The sequence below is a fragment of the Apodemus sylvaticus genome, chromosome 9, assembly GCF_947179515.1.
Source record: "Apodemus sylvaticus chromosome 9, mApoSyl1.1, whole genome shotgun sequence".
Taxonomy (NCBI): Eukaryota; Metazoa; Chordata; class Mammalia; order Rodentia; family Muridae; genus Apodemus; species Apodemus sylvaticus.
In genome coordinates this window covers 15,236,940-15,250,851 of record NC_067480.1, presented here as the reverse complement: position 1 = coordinate 15,250,851, position 13,912 = coordinate 15,236,940, and the positions used below count along the sequence as shown (strand labels likewise).

At 41.6% G+C, this 13,912-nt stretch overlaps 1 protein-coding gene across 1 annotated transcript in view; it reads right to left on the bottom strand.

Moving 5' to 3' along the window:
* LOC127692773 (uncharacterized) overlaps positions 1 to 13,912 on the bottom strand; it is a 124,492-nt gene that overhangs the window by 40,887 nt on the left and 69,693 nt on the right. The gene's annotated exons all lie outside the window — the stretch shown is intronic.

Genomic DNA, 13,912 nt, shown 5'->3' with positions numbered 1-13,912 from the left:
TGGAGCATCTGCATGCCACAGTCCCACAGTTTGCTCTTTTAGTTTTTTTTTTTGTGTGTGTGTGTATGTGTGATATCCTCCTTCCTTTCAGCACATCATCAGGGTCATCTCAAGTGCTTAGTTCTGTCACGGTAGGAAAAGAGGCACTGAGTTTCAGAAGGATGCCTCCCTTATATTTCCTTGGGTCTCTTTCTTGGTGCCAGGAAGCAACTTGATCGACTCTCAGTACTTACTCAGAAAACGCTGACTAAAATGGTTCTGCGTTTCACTTCAGGCCCCCAGGTTCTTCTGACTACATCCTTCTGTAGGATCTTTATTATACTCGACATCTCTTATTGCGGAGACCGGCTGCTTCGGAATAAGAATAATTACACTTCCAGCCTCCTGCCCCACCCTCCAATTCACTGTGCCAGTGTCTAAAGTTACCACGTGTCGTTTCTTCCTATAGAGAGGGTTTTCAGTTCTATCCCGGGCAAAAGGTAAGCTGTCAACAAGTTATTGAGGAACAACTGAATTTGAATTCGTGTAAAATTCTCTAAAGAACAGATCTCTTAAAGGTGAACCGACAATCTTTTTTTTTTTTTTTTTGGTCCCCGAGAATTCCAGGCACTGGTCAGTCTGGGAAGAATGTCATTTGTGAAACTATTCTTATAAATTGTGCCTTGAATTTGATTTTGTAAAAGGAACATTGCAGAGGAAAAGCAGAAGGCTGTGGACGAAGGTACAGGGGTCCAAGGAAGGTTTATTCCTATCCCGAAGAGGAAAGCCCTCTTAATACTGTATAAGTAGTTCTAACAGAGCATCTCCACAGACGTGAAGCTCATCCAATCACCCACTGACACCCTTTCATTCCAGAAGTAGCTGCCTGTGTCACTGCCAACAGAGGCTTCTTACTGAGCCTGTAAATTAGTACCGGCAGGGGTTCCAAGGCGAGCAACTGTCTAACTTAATTAATGGACTTTATGTTGTATCATCTTTAGCACTCATTGTCTTTTGTTGATTACTTCTCATTTTTCTTCCAGCATTTACAAGAAGTGTGTTTCTACCGGCTACATTCCGGAGACTGAAAACTAACTGTGAGTAAGCTGCGCCACCTAGCGGACATCGTCTAAATTACAGCGAAGGGAGATAGAGACTTGAGGATAGATTATCTTTAAGATTCTGGAGGGCATACACATCTTTGGTTTATTTTTGTGAGCTCAGAAAATGATGAGCTCAACTTTTACTTAAGAGTTTTCTTACCTTCTTGTAGATATATATGTGTATATGTATATATATATATATATATATATATATATATATATATATATTTGTATATATATTGCAAGCCCAACTTCTTAAACTAACGGAGCTGAATGTTGGGAATGAAGTCTAAAAACAACAGTAAAAAGTTTCCAACTGTACAAAAATAAACTTTGGCAGGGAACTGAAACATGGAATGAGTCCGGGTGTTTCTAGCAGGGTCTGCCCCACTGCACCTGCAACTTCACTGCTGTTTTTGATTCTGAACATAGATTGAACACCTTGTGCTCTGCGTGCCAGGACTAACAAACACTGCCCCAAGCACCGCAGCCTCAGATCTGGCACTATTGTGTATTAGAAGATGCAATGTATTTACTATAAGCACGGAGTTTTCTGTTCTTACATAAATTGACAGATGCAATTTAAAAAATTGACAAATATTTTTAGCATCATTCTTTAGGTATCAAGTTTTATCTTTAGAATTGTGTTAGAAATTTCTGATTTTAAAATTTCTTTGTTTCAGTTGCTGAATTAAATTTTATTAAAAGATGATAGCTGAACTTTGACTTATGATTAAGACAGAATTTCCAATAACTCTGAAATGGACCTGAACATATTTTTGCCATTTTTAACTTTTGATTCATATAAAACGGCAGTTTCATCATTCATCATTTTAAACTCAATCAGCTCAGAAAAAATTAAGGTGTCATATACACTGGTGCATAAAATATTCAATTCTTTTTTCTTTTCCCCTTCCCTCCCTCCCTCCCTCCCTCCCTCCCCCCCTCTCTCCCTTCCTTGATGCCAGGTCTCACCACATAAACCTGGCTTCCCTAGATCTCACTATTTAGATCATGCTGGCTTGGATTAACAAAGATCCAGTTGTCTCTGCCTCCCAAGTGCTGAGATTAAAGAAGAATTTTTCAGCTTCACTAAGACGGAAAAGTTTATATGGAAAACTAAAGGCTTATATCCATCTTATTGGAATGAATATTTGCTTTCATATTTAACAAACAGCAAAATGATATGTATACCAAGAATTTGTTTTAGAATTAATTTCTTTATGACTTACAATCAGTAAGTGTTTGGTTTGTCTATTTTATGTAATTTCCAGGCAAGAGTACCGTAAAAATTTTGGGGGTGAAACTGAGACCTTATTGGAAAAAATTTCAGAAGCCCTGTACTGAAGGATGCCATCCAGATGTGAGCAGGTCAGACAGAAAGACGGAGAAAGCTGAGGTTTGGAATAGAGGCACAAAAGCAGCCTTGAGATGTGACCTTGGAGGGTCTTAGTCAGGGCTTATAGTCTCTAACTACAAGTTATTTTTGAGTAAGCATAAAATTGGCACCAGAGCTCTAGGATGGAAGCGTAGCATTGTGGGAAAAAATTGCTAGGACCTCTTAGAAAAGCAAATCCGAATTTATTTCAATCTGGCTTATTTATTTATGAGACAAATACATGGAGTTTACTGAGAACAAGGTAAAATGAAAAGAGAAGATGAATTCTAGTTTGAAATTATGAAATTATGTCTCATTTCCATAATAAGCGGTTTACCCATTAACCCACGTAACACCTATCGGAAAAATAGGTGTTCTTCCTTTCCACCCTTCCTGTATCATTTGGGCACACATGTAGCTCCAAACAATGTCTGTGTTGCTCAAGCATTTGATTACAGGAGGTGTTGAATTATAGTTTTAAAAAAAAGGCATTAGATGGCTCTTACAAAATTTTTGAATCATTAAAAAGACAAATAGGAAGCTAGTTCTTAGAAATGCTTATTCAAGGGGATTTATGCCTCTCCCTAGGGATGATAGAGGTGACCATGTTTCACAAAGGAAGGGGGAAAAAGAAGTGAAACAAAAACAAAAATCAAAACCAAAAATACAGAGAAACCAAGGCAAGAAATGGCCAACCAGAAGGACAGATCCACCGACCTACTAAGGCTGTGCTTCCTGGACAGCTGCATGAGGGTAACACTTCACTCAGCTGACCATGAACTCTAGGCTGTTCTAGCTTCTCTCACAATCTGCTGATGCAGCCTCCGCCCTCTGTTAGAGACTCCCACCTGGGACTGGTCCTTGGCATTTTCCTTTTGTAACCTACACACTGACCTTGTGTGATGGGCATATAACACCATCTACATGTTCACATGACTAACCCACGGAATCTCACTCTAGATCTGTCTCTCTGGAGTTCCAGCAGCAGCACCACCACCTTCTCACCGGAGTCCAGTAGTCATAGTTAGGAAACAGAAATCTCACGTATCTATAGAAATCATCTGAATGGCTTCCCCCCACACTCCAGCCACGCCCGTTCTTTGGCACTGGTTTTCCTCTGATGAATTTCAGCACAAGGCCCAACAGCTATGTGTTTTCCTGGTAACAGAGAGTTAACCCCGAGACTGTGACATGAATTCTTCATTGTAAGATTGTGGGCTGCAAAGCTAGCCTGACCTTCGGAGCCCACGCTGTTCCATTTTTCTGCCCTGCCCACGTGTGGTTGTTTAAGTTGATGGATTTGGAAAGTACATGGAAATGGAGCTTAGGGGCAGAGGACTTGGCTAACAGGCACACGGCCCCAGGACTGAAAGACAAAAGGACATGGAATCAATTTGTGATTCACTTTGCTTTGAAAAAAGAAAACGCAAAGGAATACGCCTCGGTTGCAAGAAATACTCAAGGCACACAAATGAAGTGATCCAATTTCATGCCCTAAATTTTTGCTTCCTCTTCAAAAGAAACTCTCTTCTCACCAAGTGCCATGACACAGTCAAACTAGTCTCCCAGCAAGGTGAATATCACTGCTTTTGAAAAAGAATCTACAATTTTAAGCAAAACAGTGTCTTCTCACTCCCCACCATGTAATAAGGATACATGTTCTACTATGTTCATAGCAGCCCTATTTATAATTGCCAGATGCTGGAAAGAACCCAGGTATCCCTCAACAGAAGAGTGGATGCAAAAAATGTGGTATATATACACAATGGAGTACTATTCAGCCATTAGAAACAATGAATTCATGAAATTCTTAGGCAAATGGATGGAGCTAGAGAATATCATACTAAGTGATGTAACCCAGACTCAAAAGGTGAATCATGGTATGCACTCACTAATAAGTGGATATTAACCTAGAAAACTGGAATACCCAAAACATAATCCACACATCAAATGAGGTACAAGAAGAAAGGAGGAGTGGCCCCTGGTTCTGGAAAGACTCAGTGAAACAGTATTCAGCAAAACCAGAACGGGGAAGTGGGAAGGGGTGGGTGGGAGGACAGGGGAAGAGAAGGGGGCTTACGGGACTTTCGGGGAGTGGGGGGGGCTAGAAAAGGGGAAATCATTTGAAATGTAAATAAATTATATCGAATAAAAAAAAGAAAAGGAAAAAAAAAAGAAAAAAAAAACAGTGTCTTCTCTCTCTCTCAGCATCCTAATCCTCGTGTATGCCATGCCTCCAGTCCTACACACACCCACCTTCAATTGTCATCGGATACAACAAACAATGGTTTCTTTTATATAACGCACAAGGATTGCACACACTTGTTTTGAGGCTGTTTGGAGATTCAGCCATATCTTTTATGTAGTCTAATCTTCTGCTGTTGCTGATGGGCTAGAAACAATCTACTCTTTAAACACATGATAAATTATATCTCTTATAATTATATCTCTTCTTTTGTACCTCCTCTTTTCTCTGCTTGATTTTTGTACCCCATGACATCATTCACATCTAAACTGGTATCAGACGACTTAAATTTTATGACAAAATCATCTCTGCCTTCATACCTATCACCTGCCATCTCATCTTTGCTGATGCTCTCTGTCTAATCATGCCAGACTTGATTAGTATCAATCTGACTGCTAGAAAAGGCCATCCAGGGACTGCCCCACCTCCCATCTGCAGCCACCAAACCCAGACACTATTGCTGATGCCAAGAAGCACCTGCTGACAGGAGCCTGGTATAGCTGTCTCCTGAGAGGCTCTGCCAGAGCCTGATGAATAGAGGCAGATGCTCACAGCCAGCCATTGGACTGAGCAGGGTGACTCCAATGGAGGAGTTAGGGGAAGGACTGAAGGAGCTGAAGGGGTTTGCAACCCCATAGGAGGAACAACAATACCAACCAATCAGACCCTCCCCTCCCCCCCAAGCTCCCGAGGACTAAACCACCAACCAAAGAGTACACATGGAAGGACCCATGGCTCCAGCAGCATATGCAGCAGAGGATGGCCTTATTTGGCATCAGTGGGAAGAGAGGCCCTTGGTCCTGTGAAGGCTCGATGTCCCTCGATGTCCCAGCATAGGGGAATGCCAGGGTGGTGAGTCAAAGTCTAGCAGAAATTAGCTTAACATCCAAACATTTAGATTTGCCATCTACAGAAGCTGAGAAATGAGCAGAGCACTCAGCAGGCTCATGGAGTTGAGAGCCCATCAAAGGCAACGTTTGCTGGGAGGTGGTGCGCCCCAGAGTAGCTGAGCAACACAAAGACGACTCGACGGGTCGGGGATTGACGGTGGCCGGGTAGGAAGGTGAGGGGGGCTAGGAGAAGACTGGCTGTGGGAAGGACGACATTATGAAATTCTCAAAGAATTAATAGAAAATCCTGGTAAATAAAGTTCTAAGGTAGACCTTTAATGGATGACCCTGGAAGCAAGGGTACTGGGTCAAAGGCTCACAGGGACCGAAAAGGAACCTCCAGCACTCACTCTTTTCTTGTGCATACTGAAAACAAATTGCAGAGCATAGAGAGAATAGAAAGACTTATGGAGACTCTAGATAAGGGGGTGAATAGAAATAGGGGTTGATACGACTGTGATGCTCAAAGGAAAGGCCGGATTGATAGCCACACACAAACAAGAGGCTGGAGACCAGAATTAAACGGGAAACAAATCGAAACGGAAGGGTTAAATGAAGAACTTTGAGGAGCAAATGAGCTATTAACTATAGCTTGGAAGTGAGCCAAAGACATGCATGGCTCTCAGAGGAGGCTGTTCTTTTGGATTTTCCTGGTTCCTGTGGGTAAGTTGGCTTCTTAGTGTCACAGAAAAGAGTCCGCTCAAAATATTCCTTAAAGGAGTAGGGGCCAAACTGAAGATTCTGTAATCAAGGTAAAAATTAGAAAGTAGTAAGGAAAGCTAAAACAATGGACGATGGTCAGTCACTGCACAATTCTATAACAAGAGATCTGAGGTCACATGTGTGAAGATCCAGGAAAGAGAGAATTATAAGAGAATGTGGTAAAAATATAGTTAAAAGTGGAGTGCGTGTGGTCTTAAGCACAAAAAAGAATATTAACAACATCTCATAGGTTTATAATCTGTATGTAATATATTCATGGCATTATGAACATATTGCATAAGCCATGGTTAGATTAAATGCCAGAATGTTCTTTGGATAGTATATATACTCTTAGAAAACTCATGTACTTTTTACGTATTAGGCTTTACCAGTTTAAACACCATATGACAGTCATTTACATCGGCAGTAAAATAATACAATTAACCTCATTTGCTGAGAGGAAGAGAATGAAGAGAAATATCAGGAAGCCTCTACTTCACTGTACAACACAGAAGACTTTGATCACTTTGCCCCAAAGCAGTCTGGGTAATGTAGGGTGAGTTCTGTAATAGTCAATCCATTAATTTGAGTTAATACTTGCAAACAGCATTCAAAGACCGGGCTTTCAAATTCATCTGGAACAACAAAAAAACCCAGGATAGCTAAAACTATTCTCAGTAACAAAAGAATGTCTGGGGGAATCAGTATCCCTGACCTCAAGCAATACTACAGAGCAATAGTGCTAAAAACTGCATGGTATTGGTACAGTGACAGGCAGGAGGATCAATGGAACAGGATTGAAGATCCAGAAATGAACCCACACACCTATGGCCACTTGATCCTCGACAAAGAGGCTGAAAACATCCAATGGAAAAAAGATAGCTTTTTCAACAAATGGTGCTGGTTCAACTGGAGGTCAGCATGCAGAAGAATGCGAATTGATCCATTCTTGTCTCCTTGTACTAAGCTCAAATCCAAATGGATCAAGGACCTCCACATAAAGCCAGACACTCTGAAGCTAATAGAAAAGAAACTGGGGAAGACCCTTGAGGACATCGGTACAGGAAGAAAGTTTCTGAACAGAACACCAATAGTGAATGCTCTAAGATCAAGAATTGACAAATGGGACCTCATAAAATTACAAAGTTTCTGTAAGGCAAAGGACACCATCAAGAGGACAAATCGGCAACCAACAAATTGGGAAAAGATCTTCACCAATCCTACATCAGATAGAGGGCTAATATCCAATATATATAAAGAACTCAAGAAGTTAGACTCCAGAAAACCAAACAACCCTATTAAAAATGGGGTACAGAGTTAAACAAAGAATTCTCACCTGAAGAACTTCGGATGGCAGAGAAGCATCTTAAAAAATGCTCAACTTCATTAGTCATTAGGGAAATGCAAATCAAAACAACCCTGAGATTTCATCTTACACCAGTCAGAATGGCTAAGATTAAAAATTCAGGAGACAGCAGGTGTTGGAGAGGGTGTGGAGAAAGAGGAACACTCCTCCACTGCTGGTGGAGTTGCAAATTGGTACAACCACTCTGGAAATCAGTCTGGCGGTTCCTCCGAAAACTGGGCACCTCACTTCCAGAAGATCCTGCTATACCACTCCTGGGCATATACCCAGAGGATTCCCCACCATGTAATAAGGATACATGCTCTACTATGTTCATAGCAGCCCTATTTATAATTGCCAGATGCTGGAAAGAACCCAGGTATCCCTCAACAGAAGAGTGGATGCAAAAAATGTGGTATATCTATACAATGGAGTACTATTTAGCCATTAGAAACAATGAATTCATGAAATTCTTAGGCAAATGGATGGAGCTAGAGAACATCATACTAAGTGAGGTAACCCAGACTCAAAAAGTGAATCATGGTATGCACTCACTAATAAGTGGATATTAACCTAGAAAACTGGAATACCCAAAACATAATCCACACATCAAATGAGGTACAAGAAGAAAGGAGGAGTGGCCCCTTGTTCTGGAAAGACTCAGTGAAGCAGTATTCGGCAAAACCAGAACGGGGAAGTGGGAAGGGGTGGGTGGGAGGACAGGGGAAGAGAAGGGGGCTTACGGGACTTTCGGGGAGTGGGGGGCTAGAAAAGGGGAAATCATGTGAAATGTAAATAAAAATTATATCGAATAAAAAAGAAAGAAAAAAGAAAAAAAATATTAGTTTTATATGTGCGTCCCCCTAAATGTATGTTCTTTTGAGATCCTTCTTATCTTTTTTAGTTCTTCTTTTGAGAACTTTATATTAATTATATTATATTACTAAAAAAAAGTCTTACAGTGGAAGAGACAGGATGAGAAGAGCATTTAGTCTGTTTATAATTAGTGTCAGCACAGATATAACTGGATTTTAAGATGCTGTTATTGTTCTGCTTTCTGTGTTTCCTCTTCTGCACTTTCATCTTGTCTGGGAACTCATCACCTTCCTTCCTGGAGCTGCAGTCTCATTTTATGACACATTGTCCCCGAGGTTTTGCTTCTACTTCTGTGGTTGCCTTGCCTACTTCCTTCTCTGCAGACCTTCAAAGCTCAAGTTAAAGTTAACGCCTTTATCAACTATCATAGCTGAATACATTTACCACCTACCATATTATAGCATATACATTGAATATATATATATCATTATATGTGATATATGATGTAAATGTGAGACATATACATACACAAACACATACACAAACACATATACATATATATCCTTGCTAGTTCTAACCTTGACCACCCTACAAAGGTATGCTAATCACACCGCCAATCACAATAATACATTAGTTCAGAGCAAACTTCAGATTATATAATCGTTTGATCTGCTCTTATTTCAGTGAATTATTAAAATTTTACCTTACCAATCATTCTTTCCAGGAAAGCCCGAGTCATCCACCTAAACTAAATACCCATGTTTCTTGGGTTCACATGATGAAATCTAATCCCTATTGAGAAGGAATTTGGAGGTAGGATTCCTGAAAGAGTAGGTCGCAAGAGCCTCTAGAATGAGATTAGGGTGAATTAAGCTGCCAAGACACTGCTTGTGCACATGAAGACACGGCAAGAAGATAGCCCTGAAACAAACAGGAAGTGAGTCCTCGGAAGGCTTTGATTCTGCAGGTGATTTGCTTTAGGATTTAGTGGCCACCCCCCCCCCCTCCGCCCCAGCGCCAGGAGAAGCACTCATCAGTTGACGGGCTTAGATAAGATGGTTTACCATCCCAGCAATCCTGTTGGTTCTTGTCCTGAAACATACAGAGTGTTCTACATAATCTGGACTACGATGGTCTGTTGTCTTGACTGTTACCATCCGACTCCTCTCTTCTGCTAAATCATCTGCAGCCAAACAGTCAGAATATGCTTGAGACTATCCTACCACCTGGGGTATTTTCTGAGTTTCTCTTTTAGTCAAAAGAAATCCCCACCATCACTGTTTTTATCCCAGTCCCTGCGCGGCTGCCTCCTGTTTATTTTGTAGACTCACGTCCTTCCTTCTCTGCTCTACCCCTCAGGCTTTGACTTTAGGCACAGGAGAGATTTTTAAGTTTCTGAAATGCAACATACCCTTTCTTTTTATCATTCCCTCTCTCCCTCCCTCCCATTCCTTCCTCTCCTCCCTCCCTCCTTCCCTTCCTCCCCCTCTCTCTGTCTCTCCTCTCTCTCTCTCTCCCTCCCTCCCCCTCTCTCTGTCTCTCTCTCCCTCTCTCTCTGTCTCTCTCTGTCTCTCTCCCCCCCCCCCCCTCTCTCCCTCCTTGCTTCCCTTCCTTTCCTTTCCAATACAGCTTGGAGATATCATATATCAGGTTTGGTCTGGATAATAAATGCTTCTCACAACTTTCTGTCTGGCTTTTACCCAACTCTTGGGTTTCAGCTGAAATGTTACATTTCCCCCTATACATACCACACACACACACACACACACCACCACCACCACCACCACCACCACCACCAACACCAACAACAACAACACACATACACTCACACATACACCAACACACACACAACACACACAACACACACTCACACCAACATACACACAAACACACACACAACACCCCCACTCATATACACACCAACATATACACAACCACAGATGCCACACACACAGACAACACATACATACTTTTATATACATACACACATACCACATACTCACACACAATACTCACATACACAACCATATACCCCACACACAACACCCACACTCACTCACACACCAAAATATACACAACTACAGACAACACAGTACACACACACTCCCACTCATACACACACACACAACTACACACACACACACACACACACACACACACGTTAATTATGTGTTCACGATCTCTTCCCAATGTACTCAAATTTTTCACCCTTTCCCAACTTCTAATCGTCCCTCACTCTCTGTGCTTTTTCTTCCAACATGATGTTTTTACTTGGATTTTTCACATAATGTCCCCAATTACATTCACTTCCCTGTCTTTCCAGGCCCTGCCCCGTTACTTTCTCCAAGAAAAAAAAAAGAAAAGAAAAAGAAATGAAAAAAAAAGGAAAAAAGAAAAAGCAGACCCATTGTGTGTTACCCATATACGCAATGGAGCTTGGTCAAACTCCCAGTGGCCACCTCCTTAAAGAAACCTTGCTTTTTATTTTGCTCATGAACTAATTTTATAATCGAGTTCTGTATTATGTTGCTGCTAAGATTACTCAGCAGAGGGCGCTAGAGGAACACTGTAAGGGAAGGGAGGCGCCTGCTCAGTCCGGTCCCTGCAGGGTGGCAGGGAGGAGTGTGGTTGTGTGACCATCCAGAGGTACTTTGTTCCAGCCATGCGCTAGCATATGCTGCCCCTCTGGGACCCTGCAGTTTAAGCAGAGTCTATGGTCGCCTGCTTGAGATCCTTGCCGCACGGATGAACTTACGCAGGTCTCCTGTACACTCTGATGCCCTGACTTTTCCTGCTTACACCCTTCTTCCCCAAGGTCTGTCTCCTTTACAGCACGTCTGACAGAGGCTTCACGACAAGGGCTTCTCTTGTTCTAGGTCTTTTAGCCACACAGGAATTCTCACATCTGCGGTACAACTATGCACCAACCACCCACTGAAAGTTTCCTGCCTTGTGGGGCTCCCAAAAGGTTGCTTCCTGTGAGCACTGGGGTTGTAAATTGCTCTAGACTGGAAAACCAGTGCGCTACAAGCTGTCCGGTTGATTAATTTTGTCTTTTCCTTGAACCCCAGCATTGGAGAGGGGACAGACCCCTTCTGACTTTGTCCTTCATGGGATACGCCTCTTTTGAAAAATTCTCAGCCTTCTTTTAACCTATATTCTTTTACCTCCATTTAACAACCCTATTGCAGAGAGCTGTGTGGTTGTACTTCTTTCTGCCAACAGACTTCTGTGACTCTCCTCTCCCTCTATAGCTTTATTTGTAATAGTGATCACAATTACACATTGATTTGTGGATTTGTTTTCTTACATTGGCTTCTTATATGGACTTATACGCACAGGCAGGGCAGGCATTATGTCTGTTTTGCTTTCTTCTGGGTGCTTACATAATGTGTGGCATATAAAAAATATCGAATAAATACTTGTTGCATGATTGACTTCTGAATGGGCGAGTTCATTTTCTGCTAATTTATTCTGCTATGTCCATGGTACGCTTCATTTCCTCTTCTCAAGCCTTGCTATCTATTTTGCAGATCAGATATAATATGTTCTGGAACGTGGAATGCTAAAGCACATCTGGTTTGGGCTCTTTAAAATTGAAATAAAGTTAAATTTTTATACTTTAGTTACATCGAAGGCTAATAGAGCAATGATATTCACAATCAAACTCTTCATATGAGCATTTTCTTAGCTGTGTGTTAATCACAAGATACACATCCTTCCCTCCTACACAGAAGACTAGAAGCAGATAAAAGTACTTTAATTTTAACTAAAATTACTACTACAGTTTATAGTTTTCACATATTGCAGGCTTCATGCTTTCAAATGCCAAAAGTTTGATAAGTAATAAAAACAAGTAGGTAAGGAAATGAAGAATAGCGGGAATTATGGTAAACTTTGTAGCATATTCTTCTTCTGAATGCACTTAATTCAGAGTCCGCAGCAACCAAAAACAGCACGTAACCTAGAAAACTCAGATGGGAAATACCAGGGCCCTTCCAGATCTCAGTGATCAAAGATCTTAAAACAAGAGATGTTGACTCTGCAATGTCTCTTATTTTGTTGAAGAAGAGCATTAAAAATGAACATCTACTATGAGCCTTATTTCATAAGAGGAGAAGAAATTACCAATGCAGGGCACGACAGACAACATCAAGGCTGGAATCTCCAGAGGTCCGTGTGCAAACTTAATTAGCTGGTTTCCTTCCTTCCTTCCTTCCTTCCTTCCTTCCTTCCTTCCTTCCTTCCTTCCTTCCTTCCTTCCTCCCTCCCTCCCTCCCTCCCTCCCTCCCTCCCTTTCTCCCTCCCTTCCTTTCTCCCTCCCTTCCTTCCTTCATTCCTTCCTTTCTTTTTTTCTTGTTCATTGACTGTTAGCTTTAGTTTGGAAGACACTTGATTGTGATATTTACTCAATTTACAAGTTAGAATTTCCTAAAAACATTTAAAACAGGGGGAAAAAAAACCCATCAAATTTCCAGGGCTCCCCTCCTGCCTATTTAGGAGGTCAGGGAAAGGCCCGTGAGACTGTAGGCACAGCTCGGAGACTCCTTCCAGCTTCTGAAACATGAATGTACATGTTTCCACAAATCAGAAACGGTGTCCGATGCTTCTACAATGTTTTCTAGATTGCAAACTTCTTGTCTGTTTTGCTTTAATACTCAAGAAGCTAGAAATCGAGGGCAGATAGCAATTTCTCATCCTGTTTAGAGAAAAATCCTATTTTCTTGCACTGGAGGGAGACAAAGTTTCTCAGAGGAACTGTGTGGCTGACGTTCCTATGAAAGGCAGAGCACTTGACTGTGTTCCACAGGTCAGTGCCTCACAATGCAGGAACAGAAAGTCCCACACAAGAGAACATAAGGTATAATAATTCAACAGGAGATCATCTTTCACGTTCACAATGCACTGGTTTCCTTACTGGCTTTTTTATTTCCAGGAAGAAATTAAGTTTGTTTATACTTGCACACAAATGCGTGAACACACACACACACACACTGAACACACAAGAAATGCAAAATAAAGGCAGAGGGAAACAAATACGATTGTTTCATGAGGTAAATAGCCAAGATTCTTGTTTTGAACCCCGAGTAGAGGTGGGTCCTGAATGTCCCTGGAGTGAAGCCAACAAATCCACCAGACTGCGGGATGCACAGTGCATCCTTTGTTGAATGGAAGCGAGCTTGTGTTTCTTATGACACATTATTTAGCTCCTGACAGCTGTTGAAAATATTTTGTGAGAAGTTGGAAAGTAGGAGCTCTCCATGAAATCTCTGTTGTCGTTTTTTTTAAGCCTTCTTGCCACTGCCTAACACAATCAGACACCAGATTAAATCTAACGGAGGAAGCATGCATGATAGCAAACCGTAAACTGTGTTTTAGACTCATCTAAAGAAGATCTGTCCAAGCGTGTGGGCCCACCCAGCCCAGACTCACTCGCATCGGAGAGGAGGACTA